Source organism: Syngnathoides biaculeatus, chromosome 3 (genome assembly GCF_019802595.1).
Source record: "Syngnathoides biaculeatus isolate LvHL_M chromosome 3, ASM1980259v1, whole genome shotgun sequence".
In the NCBI taxonomy this organism is placed as follows: domain Eukaryota; kingdom Metazoa; phylum Chordata; class Actinopteri; order Syngnathiformes; family Syngnathidae; genus Syngnathoides; species Syngnathoides biaculeatus.
The window spans coordinates 18,317,811-18,329,661 of NC_084642.1; the positions used below are offsets into that span (position 1 = coordinate 18,317,811).

At 42.6% G+C, this 11,851-nt stretch overlaps 1 long non-coding RNA gene across 1 annotated transcript; it reads left to right on the forward strand.

Annotated features, from left to right (window-relative positions):
• The first annotated feature begins 6,682 nt into the window (after nucleotides 1-6,682).
• On the forward strand, nucleotides 6,683-7,437 carry LOC133498369 (uncharacterized). Its single transcript, XR_009794289.1, has 3 exons — nucleotides 6,683-6,731; nucleotides 6,822-6,990; nucleotides 7,083-7,437. It is a non-coding gene; the product is annotated as an uncharacterized LOC133498369 (long non-coding RNA).
• Nucleotides 7,438-11,851: the final 4,414 nt, after the last annotated feature.

The following is an 11,851-nucleotide window of genomic DNA, read 5'->3' on the forward strand; positions in this document are numbered from 1 at the left end:
AAAAAATACAGCCTAGTGATGCAACTATACATTTGGTTAGCGTTAAAGTTACAAGTACAGAGTATATCACAAAACATCAGTTCAGGTAGCTTTTTTTTTTTTTGCAACTTTCCGAAAGGAACAGAATCTTGGACAAACGTCTAAAGAGAAGAAGAATAATGAACACAGGTTTACGTTCATCCATCCATCCATTTTCTTTGACACTTATCCTCACGAGGGTTGCGGAGAGTGCTGGAGCCTATCCCAGCTGTCAACAGGCAGGAGGCGGGGTACACCCTTAACTGGTTTCCAGCCAATTGCAGGGCACATGGAGACAAACAGCCACACTCACAATCACACCTAGGGGTAATTTAGAGTGTCCAAGTAATGTTGCATGTTTTTGGAATGTGGGAGGACACTGGAGGTTCCGGAGAAGACCCACGCAGGCACGGGGAGAACATGCAAACTCCACACAGGCAGGTCCGGGATCGAACCTGAAACCTCAGAACTGTGAGGCCAACGCTTTACCAGCTGAACCACCGTGCCGCCAGTTTATGTTAAGTTATAGTTAAAGTTTAAATTTCCTTTAAATACAGTAAAATAAATGGGAATTTTCAGAGATTTCCCATAGTAAGAAACCTGATCAAATTGTGTATTCATGTTCATCTTAGTGAAAGATGGCTTCCGTGATATAATCCCTCAGACTTGTCTCGGTAATATTGTATAGAAATTCATCCCTCAAAGCCAATTTGACTTCACAGGATCAAATTTGGAAGCATGACTACTTGGAGACCTAGAAAAGGCTCTTAAAAACCCATGCCCAATAAGACATAATTTTGAAAATGTCTCCCTGTAAGTCTGTTGCACTTAGCAACATGAAATAGGTGACTATCATGAAGTGTGTGTTTCTTTCAGCTTGTCCCTTTCGGGGTCACCACAGCGTATCATCTCAGATGAACGCATATATATGTTTGGCACAATTCTTACACCGGATGCCCTTCCTGACGCAAACGTTCTCAGGGAGTCGAGGCCCCAGTGGGATACAAACCCACAACCCCTGGTTTACCAAACCAGTGCTCTAACCACTGAGCCACGGGGACTCTAGGTGACTATCATGAATAGTCTTGAAAATTCTCAAGAACCTAGGCCTGAAAACATGCTGGAAGTCTGTCTTGTCATTGTCGGAGGTTGTTCTGTGGGAAATTTGTTGGCAATCATCGATTGCGATCAAATTTGAACCACATACATTGAACAAACATATAGCTCAGTGGTTCGGGCATTGGTTTGGTAAACCAGGGGTCAGGAGTTAGTATCTCACTGGGGCCTCTACTTCCCAAGAGGGGTTGCGTCAGGAAGGGCATCCGGCATAAAAACCGTGCCATACAAATATGAGCGTTCATCTGAGATGTCATGCTGTGGCGACCCCGAACGGGACAAGCCAAAAGAAACTTACTTACTTTACATTGAACAAGCATTATGGCTCATCCCTTTTACACAGGCTCTGAAATAGGCAAAGCTTCCAAATTGGATATTCTTTCATCTAGAGTCTCATTCCAGGAGCTTGTGGCTCAACCTGCATTAGGTGTTGACTACGCACATCGTGATTTGAGATTGGTAATATTGAACAGGTTGAAAATGTACAGCAGTTGACCTCAACCATTTTCTGAGCAGATCGTTGTGGGGGGAAAACAAACTTATCACACCCCACACCACAGAATAATCATTCAGGATGATATGTTGTAGAGAGTCTCACCATCCCAACTGAGTTTTAGTTTGAGTTTAAATGAATCTGCTACCTTTAATCATCTGTTGTATAATAAGGAAATCATTGTTGTCCTCAAATAAATACATTAATAAATCCTATCATCTATATTAGCTTTTCAAATTTGTATCTTTCTGCCCCTGCTAGCTGCAGCATTGAAGCTCAACCCAGCACTGAGCTCTTCAAGGTGTTTATGGGACATGCAGGCATTATTCAACAGGCATAATCCTCATTGACTGTGAGGCCTCACTGTGAAATATTCTCGCCCAAGCCTCTGGGAATGTCTGTGAACGTGCCTGTTGCGCAGTTTTGAAGGAGGAGGAAGCGAACAAAGCGGCCGCTGAGCACACAGGGACATGGGGGAGAGTTTCCAGATCTGTCACTCCGTTCTCAACGGGCCGTAATGCACATAAATGGAGGATTTGCGGCCAGCCTTGGAAACAGATGTGTGAGGGATGTGAGGTGGAGTCACGAAAGGTTGCAGGTGGGGGGACCCGCGAGGGGCAGCTGTGGAGTTGTCGGTGGGCCGGGCGGCACTTTGATCCAGTGTTGCTCAGGTGTGACGAGGGTGGCGTACGGCGACATGGGACAGACCCGTGTGGTTGTGGTGAGAGCGTGAGAAAGTGCACGTTAGGTTAATGGGAAGCTGAAAAAACTGTTTTTGAATAGATGGGCTGCCACTATATTCATTTTTACACTTCTTTGATATTGCTGGGAGGTCCAGAGGTGAGAAATTGAACTGACCAGCGTTGGTTTGGATCTTGGGAGGGACCATTTCAGTTTTTATAAAGTCCTCTTTGGTCCTCTAAACGATTTTTTGGAGGGAGCCCCTAAATCCAAACACTTTTGTGGGACCCATGAAAGTGGGAAAATGGATGTCTGCATTTCGGTATACATTTAGAGTGGAGCACTGGTTCCCCAAACATTAGTTTCTCCTGAAAGATTATCAGGTGTACTGATGAAATTATCCACTTTTACTTAATTGGGCAAAGAATCATTTAAAGTGGTACTTTGAATTATGAGATTAATTTGTTCTTGTGAATTAACGATATAACAATTCAGTTCTCTTTGCTTACATGTTTTGACAGCGTATTATTAACAAACCATTAAATAATTAAAGATGGACCAGCAGTGTAGGCCCAATGACTGGGAATCAATCCATGAAAGGCCGCATCATCTAGCACTCCGTAAGAAGTACAACAAAAAAAAAGAGAATGAAAAAACAAAGTTTTTATTATTATTTATTATTGTACACATTATTCTAATAATAACAAGAGTATCTATACTGGACTACAAATATTTCTGGGGTTGAAATTTAGAATTTCCCAGAACTGTTGCACTTGAAATGCGTATTTGGCAATCAAAGTGATGCTGTACAAATATTCTGTGAAATTAATCTGCACAAATAGCTACTTATTCGTCTATGTACTTATCAACCCATCTTCTTATCGGTCTAATCTATCTACTGTACTATTCTAGTGGTGTGTGGCTTTCTTCCAGGTTAGTTTTTAAAAAGGCTGATTACCTCCAATTAAAACTCAGTGCATCTTGATTAGTGACTGTCATTGCGTTGACCCTTCAGCAGAAAAGTCTCGAAGGAACCCAACAGCCTACGCTAACACAAACATGAAGAGATCATCATCGTCGTCGTCATCATAATCATCCTCTCAGCAAATTCATGTAGCAAGTGGCCGTCGGTCTTGGCGAGAGGATTTATGAATGTAGCCAAGTGAACCCAAAAGGTTCACGGGTGGTTTGCCTTCATACTTGACTGTAAATCCTCTAATTGTTTTTCATTGGGTCCTTAAAGTTTGCACCGCAAAACGACTAGCTTGCATATCTGGATACGTTGCCTCTAGACACACCTATGTTTACTTTAATTGAACACTTGATTTTGCCCAATAAACCTCATTCGTCAGAGAAAAAAAAGGTCATTACTTGCCGCCTAATGAGTCGAGTACAGATGAAGCTTTGTGGAGCTGTTGCCAATTTATTTTAGTCATATATTTGTTATGTCTTGTGGAATGAAGAAGACATTGGACATGATACTAAAACATTCAAAATTAAAGATATGTGAGCACTCTTGAAGGAGTCCTTCCAGGCATGCAGGCGAGGACTTTTGAGGCTGAGGTTTTTCGGCCGTCTGCAGCTGTAAATCTTGGCGGTGGAAGATGGTTATGTGTGACCACGATGACCTCCCTAACCTCGTCCGTCTTACGCGGCATCCGAGCAACTCAGAGGATGGGATAAAAGTTCTATGCAAAAGGTCACCATCCGTGTATGCTGCCAATAACAAGCTCTATAATGAGAGCCAATATCTCGGGGAAATATTCCGGGTGTCAGCGAATGTTGCGGACTGATGGCTTATGAATAGAATGTATTAGCGTGTTTATGTTGCCTGTTTAGCAGCACATTATCATGCCCCGCTGAAGCGCGGATGCAGTGTCAGTGCATTAACACCAATGTCACTTGCAATAAGATTAAGATTTGGTCTTTGTTTGTGCCCCATCGGCAGCCTTTCTCTCAGGCTGCGTTTGAAACTTAATTGTTCAACAGTAACGTGAAATAATATGTGCTGTATATGCAATATATATAAATAATTTTGTTAGCTCGGGAAGTAGATCGCTCGGTCGGTCACTCGGGAGGCTGATACTGTTGATAGATGGATAAGTACAGGTAACTACATGCTGTTGGCAGAACACGAGAGGCAGCAGTTGTTAGCGTGTTTCGCGAAGTAGTTAAGCTAGCTAGCTAGCAGATATATGGGCAGATGGATGAACAGGACAGACAGATTGGTAAGAGAGATAAAATGACAAGATAGATAGATAAGAACTCATCTTAATGGATGAGTGGCAAATGAGTAAATATACCTGGTTGACCAGTGATAGCTAATTGACTATGTTAAGTTGGGCTAGCTAGCTTTTTATTACCAAGAGAGACAAGCTCAACTTGACCGATATTGGCCGATATTTTGCATTTTATGGCTCGGCTGATCAACTTTACTGTTATTGGCCGATCTGATCAATGACGTCATTGATTGGCTCCGCAAAAAGACATTTACTCTGCGGAGCCATTGTGAAGAGTATATTTGAATCCAAAAGGCAGTTTTTTTTTTCAGCCTTGTTGCATGTCTTTTGACATAGTGAAGTCCATGTCTATTGGCCAAACCACATATCCTCACAAGGGTCACAGGAGTGCCGAACTCGATCCGCCGAACACTGGGTGAGAGGTGGACCTTGACTTTTTCTTTTTTAAAAACATGGCAGCGGTTTGGCACAGTCAACACATCTTAGACAGACAACATTTTATACAAGACAAATTAGTTTTTTCATGATTGCACTGTCAGGCTATTACAAGAAAATCTTGTATTCCTTTTTCACTGGATCCCATCTTTTACAGTCACGGGGCTTTATCTCATCAACACAAACATGAACGGATACACTTGTTACCGTGGCTACGGCGACGACAACAACAATGGCTCAAATCGTGTGTATTAAGGACAAAATGGGGAGAAAATGTGTGCTGGTTTTCACCGCTGTTCAGTAGATTACTTTAATTCCATGATTGTTTGCTTAATTACTTCACATAATTTAAGGTATATAGTACACAAGTGCATATAAAGTAAACCAACATATCATTTAAATAGACACATTCCTCCGTCTTGTGATTGGGTTGGTGATCGGTTAGCTTTTTTTTTTTTTTTTTTTTGATTGGTGATCGTCCCCGAAAATCCTGATCATGTAAACTGCCATGTTTGAATATCAGGGTGTCGTGAAACGGGTCACAGTTTCCGCCTTTGTTGACTAATGGTGCCTTTAACCTCATTCCTGAGAACGCTTGAGTTTTCCAAAGCCTTATGTTGCATATTGTCGCCGGGCCAAAGCATGCTGTCAGTGCAATTTAAGCAGACTGACAGCGGGTAAGAGAGATGGAGCCATGTTTGCAGTGTGTATACAATTTGCAAAAGAAACAGAGGGAAGAAGAACACCGCGAGAAGCTCAGCGCGGGTTATTACAATGGTGATCAAAGGCTTGGGGCTGCTGGATGGCGGCCACGCTCGCTGTCCGGCAGCTGCCGAAACATCACGTAAGAGCTCGATACCACGCTTCATTTAAATGGATCCGTCTTGGAAAAACACAGAGGCTTCTCATGCCACCTTATTCATGAGATGCGCATTCCTTTCTGTTGCTGTCATGGTTGATACTGTGGTGAAGCTGATACGCAACTGCAAGGAGCCCAGGGAGAGTTCTTATGAGCTGAATACCCTGCCACTAATAATGGAACGTAGACAATACAGTATTAATAATAATCGAAATAAACTGCAAATGCAAATGCAATTCCTTCATTTCACGTGGCTTGCGAATCCCGAGTGTCCTCGGAGTTCAGCTCCTACAGTGACACAAATCAATGCAAACACAATGTAGTCCATCACCAGTGGTGGCCCAAGGAAATTATGTAATTTATATCCATGCGTCCATTGTCTTTGCTGCTTATCCTCACAAGGGTCGTGGGGAGCGATGGGGCCTATTCCAGGTGTCAACGGGCAGGATATGGGGTACACCCTGAACTGGTTGCCAGCCTATCGCAGGGCGCAAAGAGACAAACAGCCGCACTCACAATCACACCTAGGGACAATTTTGAGTGTCCAATTAATGTTGCATGTTTTTGGGATGTGGGAGGAAACCGGAGAGCCCGGAGGAAACATACGCAGGCACGTGGAGAACATGCAAACTTCACACAGGCGGGGCCGGGATTGAACCAAGTCCTCAGAACTGTGAGGCCAACGATTAACCAGCTGATCCACCATGCCGCATGTAATTTGGATATAATTTATATTTTTGTTACATGGTATACAGTACATTATATACATACATATACATATATATACATTTTTATCTATAAAAATATATTTGGGGTTTTTCCAATTTTCTTATTTCGCCCTCAGTTATTTCTCCCTGATTTGATTGACCAGTCACTTTGCTCCAAACAGGTATGTTGTCATCCCGAAAGGAGAGGGGGGGAACACACAATTTTGTTTTGTTTTGTGCGCTGCACGCCATAACGTTTATTCGTTGTCCAGTAATGACAGCCCCACAAGGCTTCCTGGGCCGCAAAGTGACACATGCATGCGAGGAACCCTCATCACGACTCTGCGAAACCGCCGCCGCCGCCACCACCGCCATCCCTGGGCCTTCGTAGCCAAGACGTGTTCAGTGACCAGGATAGCATAACCTCAAGTGGATGACATAGTACTATGGCAGCCGCTCACAGAAAACGCTATGTTTTTATACAAGGGTGTAACCGCTCTGTCTTTTTTTTTCCTCCTTTTTAAATCATTGAGTCTTTGCAGTGCCTTCAGACTGATGGTGGAAAACAAAGCCACATGTCCGCTGTTTGTGTTGGGATTTATGGAACAGAAGAGCCTTTAAACAATCATCGGAGTGTTGCTAATTGTTTCAGCAGACGAGCCATCACGGTAAAGTTTAATTATAACAATCCACAGTTTGCAAAGTATTTGTTATGCCTTAAACAGTGTAGCAAATCGACCTGTGATTCTTATTTTTCGTAAAACTAGTCAACAATAAAAGTAAAGTGAGGGTCCTGAATATCGATATCTAATGTTTAATGGTTAACGCACCAAACATTAAACTACATGTTGGCGCCCTTTTCCAGGAATTGATCTACGACCCATCTTGCTTTGCATACAGTAAGTGTGGGTGTAATTGTACATAGGCAGTTGAGGTATGGAACATTCATTGTAATCCAGAGGGGGAGTCTTAACAAGGAACCAAATTGGTAAGGGACAGGAAGTGTAACTGCCTCACACGCTAGACACAGATCTGCTTCACAAACAAACAGTGCAGCTCAGCTTCTGTCTCATGATCGCCATAGATAGCGATATGCTTGTGGCAGTATGTCATCACCATGTGTGGCAACCAGTCACCAAGCCTCCCTTGCTGTGTGTCAACTTGATGATCAAGAACATAGCTATGAGTTACTTTCATTGTTTTCCTTGGCCAGAGACCAGTTTTGGTTCCCTACCCAAGATTTGGGAAACGCTGCTTCAGTACATTGAGCTGTTAAATCACTTGTGTCTTATTTTACACTCCTTTCACGTGGCAGATGTCTAAATAACATGTAGAATATTTAACATGCTTTCATCAAAATACCACAATGGTAAGAAAATGCCCATGTTAAACCCTGAAAATTCCCTATTTTGAGGCCGTGGTGATGTCTCATACAGATTTCCCAAAGACCCACACTTGACATTTGGTTCCTTGCTTGGACCCAAATGTCTGAATATACATTCGATGTTATCATTGGTGAAATGTACAACTACACTAATGAGTTTTCCACAAAATTGTGTGCTAGCTTGATGACCGATTACATGTCTTACAACATTCTCCTTGGCCTTGGAGCCATTTCAGTTCCTGACCCAAAGTTTGTTAAACTGTTAAATCACAACTGTCAACATCTGCTTTTAAAATGTAAATCTCCTCAGAACATTTTCCAGTTGTTGTCATATTTGTCATCCAGAACACAATTAACCAACCATCTGTCACGCCGCCATTAAAAATATGAGACGTGTAAAGCGAGCCAAAGCGTGACTTACTTCATCGGTTGTTGATGAATTCATTGTTAAGGCCTCGCTCCACATCATAAATACACACATATGCACGTAAACCACTAAAAGGCTCAACCAAAATTGAAAAGCGGTGATCGAGTTTCCCTGTTGGAGTCAAGATGAAGAAAACATGACACTGATTAAGGCAAAAAAAAAAAAAAAAAAGCAGTGATATTTATGAGATATAATTAATGCCATCAACATGACATGAAGCTCAGTGTGTTGAGCTGGATTGTGTTGCTTTGCTTTGCACATGAATCTACTCTATTAGTTCTGAAAGTGTCCTGCCAGGGGGGAAGAAAAACAAAACCAAACACGTACACACACAAATCCGCAGTGGCTCAGCGTTGATTCTACCTGTGTCAAAAATGTTCATCGCGTCTTCAGAAGTCCTTTGCAAGCTGCCATTTCAAAGACAAAAGAGTATGGCGAGCGCTCTGATAGAACACGGGACGCGAGTGTAAGTGACGATGCTTTAGAAAAAGAGGCCCCTAGTGTTCCCAAGAGATGTCCTCGCAAGGTAACGCCGAGGACAAGCTGCTCTCTCGCTCGTTTGTAATGTATATTTATAGTGCTTCGCGTGCGTTTAAAAAGTTTAAAATGCTATCTGAGGCCTGATGAGGATCTTTGATCTGCTTCTGAGTGTAATGCAAACAGATAATTATGTTTGCGTTCTTATGCCTATTGATGCGGACAAAGTTTTCCTTATGAATAGACGAGGCGCTATCAAAGACGAGCCTGTTCTTACAAGCAATCTCCATGACTGCAATTTGTCTCTAGGCTATTTATATTCGCTTTTATCTTATCACTGGCTCACATAAACACAAAAAGGTGTACATGAATTATCTTTGGTAAGAGTTTATTTAGATAAACCCTCATGTACGCAATAGTCAAAGGATCATGTACACATCAATGTTTTCGTCTTGAAATGTCATTCCATGACCAGATCGTGTGCCATTAAATGAGATGCCAATCATGATAGTAGTTATAATTTTTCCATCCATCCATCCATTTTATTCACCGCTTATCCTGATGAAGGTCACGAGGAGTGCTGGAGCCTATCCTAGCTGTCAAAGGGCAGGAGGCGGGGTATAACCTAAACTGGTTGCCAGCCAATTGCAGGGCAGATCAAGACAAACAGCCGCACTCACAATCACACCTAGGGGCAATTTTGAGTGTCCAATTAATGTTGCATGTTTTTGGAATGTGGAAGGAAATTGGGGTGCTCGGAGAAAACCCAAGCAGGCACGGGGAGAACATGCAAACTCCACACAGGTGGGTCCGGGATTGAACCCGAGACCTCTGAACTGTGAGGCCAATGCTTCACCAGCTGACTCACCATGCCGCCCGTTTATAATTTTTCATTTTCTGAAATTCGTCAAAGAATATTCAGTATGGTATAAAGTCATAGTTATGAGACAGGAAGCGTAAGCACCTCGCTATCTTTCTACACGCCTGACCTGTGAATAAATACTTTGCAGCAAAAGACATTATCAAATGTTTGTCCAGTTTGTCTTGCTTTTGCCATTTCATACAAAGAAAAAAAAATCCCCTGATATATTTGAGCTCGTATACATTATTTTGTTAGTTTGAGAACCATTCATTTCTTGGATTGCATACGAGGACTTTTTTGTTCAGGCAATCTTTAAAAGTAAGGTTTGAGCATCATTAAGAGTCATACGCATGTAAAAAGAAGCTCACCAAGGTGCATTATCCAACAAACAACAGCACCAATTTTCAAGATAAACATCAATGTACGGTAACATAGCTAATCAGCCTCATGATACATAAAATGAGCACTTTAAAAATACATTTTCCTCATGGGTTCTTATTTGAGCCCAAGAAATCCATACAACCCTTACTTAGCTATTGGGTTGTTTTTTTGCAACGGCTGACGGTCGATCAGTCACACTTTTTTTTTCTTTTTTGATCACGTCGCCTCTTCATGCTAGTCAATCACTTGCAACAATAAACTCCGTGGCTGCGGGCATGGCGGCTACTCGTCAGACTAATTAAGCAAACAGACGGAGGAAGGAAAGGGGGGAGGTTTGGTTGGCGTCATAACCCAAGACAATTCCAATCAGAGGGTCTGTAATTGAAGTGACAAGTTAATTACAAGCTGATATTATCGTGCGTTCCTTGTAACACTGTCTCCAGAAAATGCTGTACGCCTTCCCCAACCTGCTCCAGCTCCTCAGATGTTTTCATTAACAGCGGCACCCCCTGACCTGCTCACCTTTCTTGGATGTATAATTAAAGGGGAATAAGTCCACTTTGTCTCGTTTTCATTTACAACATTTATGAGCTGCTCTTTTAGCAGGCGGGCGTTGGCCTCCACGCGAGGCCCTCGGGCGTCACCCTCATCAACCACCCACCCCATTCCCACCTCTGCGCACCTCTGTAATTAGCACTAGCATCTCCGTTAAGCAAGCGACAAGCAAAGTTTAGCGACGGGATTCCGCCGGATCATTACCATAATGTTGCGGGTGCAATTTGCCCCCTATCTCCCAGCTTTTCCGCCACATCAAAGCCTGGCAGAGCTGTGGTGTAATTGGGCCATGCCGCCTTGTCAAGATGATTCAGCCTGATGGCTGCAAAAGGGAGGAAAAAAAACCTCCTGGGCATGATAATTAATGGAGAAGAAAGTCAAGTCAACGTTGAAGAGCGGAAGGAGGAAAAAGTTTGGACAGCTCTGCATGAATATTTCACACCTATGACTTATTCAAAGTGATCAATTTGATGTATAATGGATATTAGTTTTGCCCAACTGTGTTTTTTTTTTTCAAATCCAGATGTTTTCATTTGTCAACAGGACAGGACAGCTGCAATACAGCTCTGACATGTCTGGCTGATTACCTTTGAGCTGTGCACACGGAATTTTTTGAAACGTGACAAACTGCACAGAGTAAGGAAAACATCAACAAATCTGAGCTTACTGCTCTTATGGTGTGTGGTGACTTCGAGATGACCACGTCACACATATATTGCTCATGAAATCAACAATCGTAAAGAACATATCGACAATCTGACCAAATTTGACCATTTTCCCTCGTTTGCGCTCCAAAGGCTACGAAAGGCCCGAATCTCAGATTTCTCTGAAAGATTATTCTTTGACCAACCATCCTGTTGTGTCATGTGTGTCAAGAATGATTTTTCCTTCCTGGTTTGCTTGTAAATTAATCAAGCTGAAATTTTTTCACTGTTTACGGTGTGTAAGGATTTGCGAATTTGGACCCAACGTGTTTTCACGAGTCGAGAAAGATATGACCAATGATTAGAAAAAGTTAACAGCAAATAGATCTATTACAAAGGAACGTGCAATACAGACGTCCGGGTCTTATCTAGGTATCTGCCGTACATGAGACGTGTGTCTTCTGGCAGGATAGCCAAAGAAGAAGACAAAACCTGCCCAGTAACACAAGGTTTTTATATGTATGGGTCCATGGTAAAAGTGCCCCCCCCCCCCCCCCCCCACAGTCTTGTCC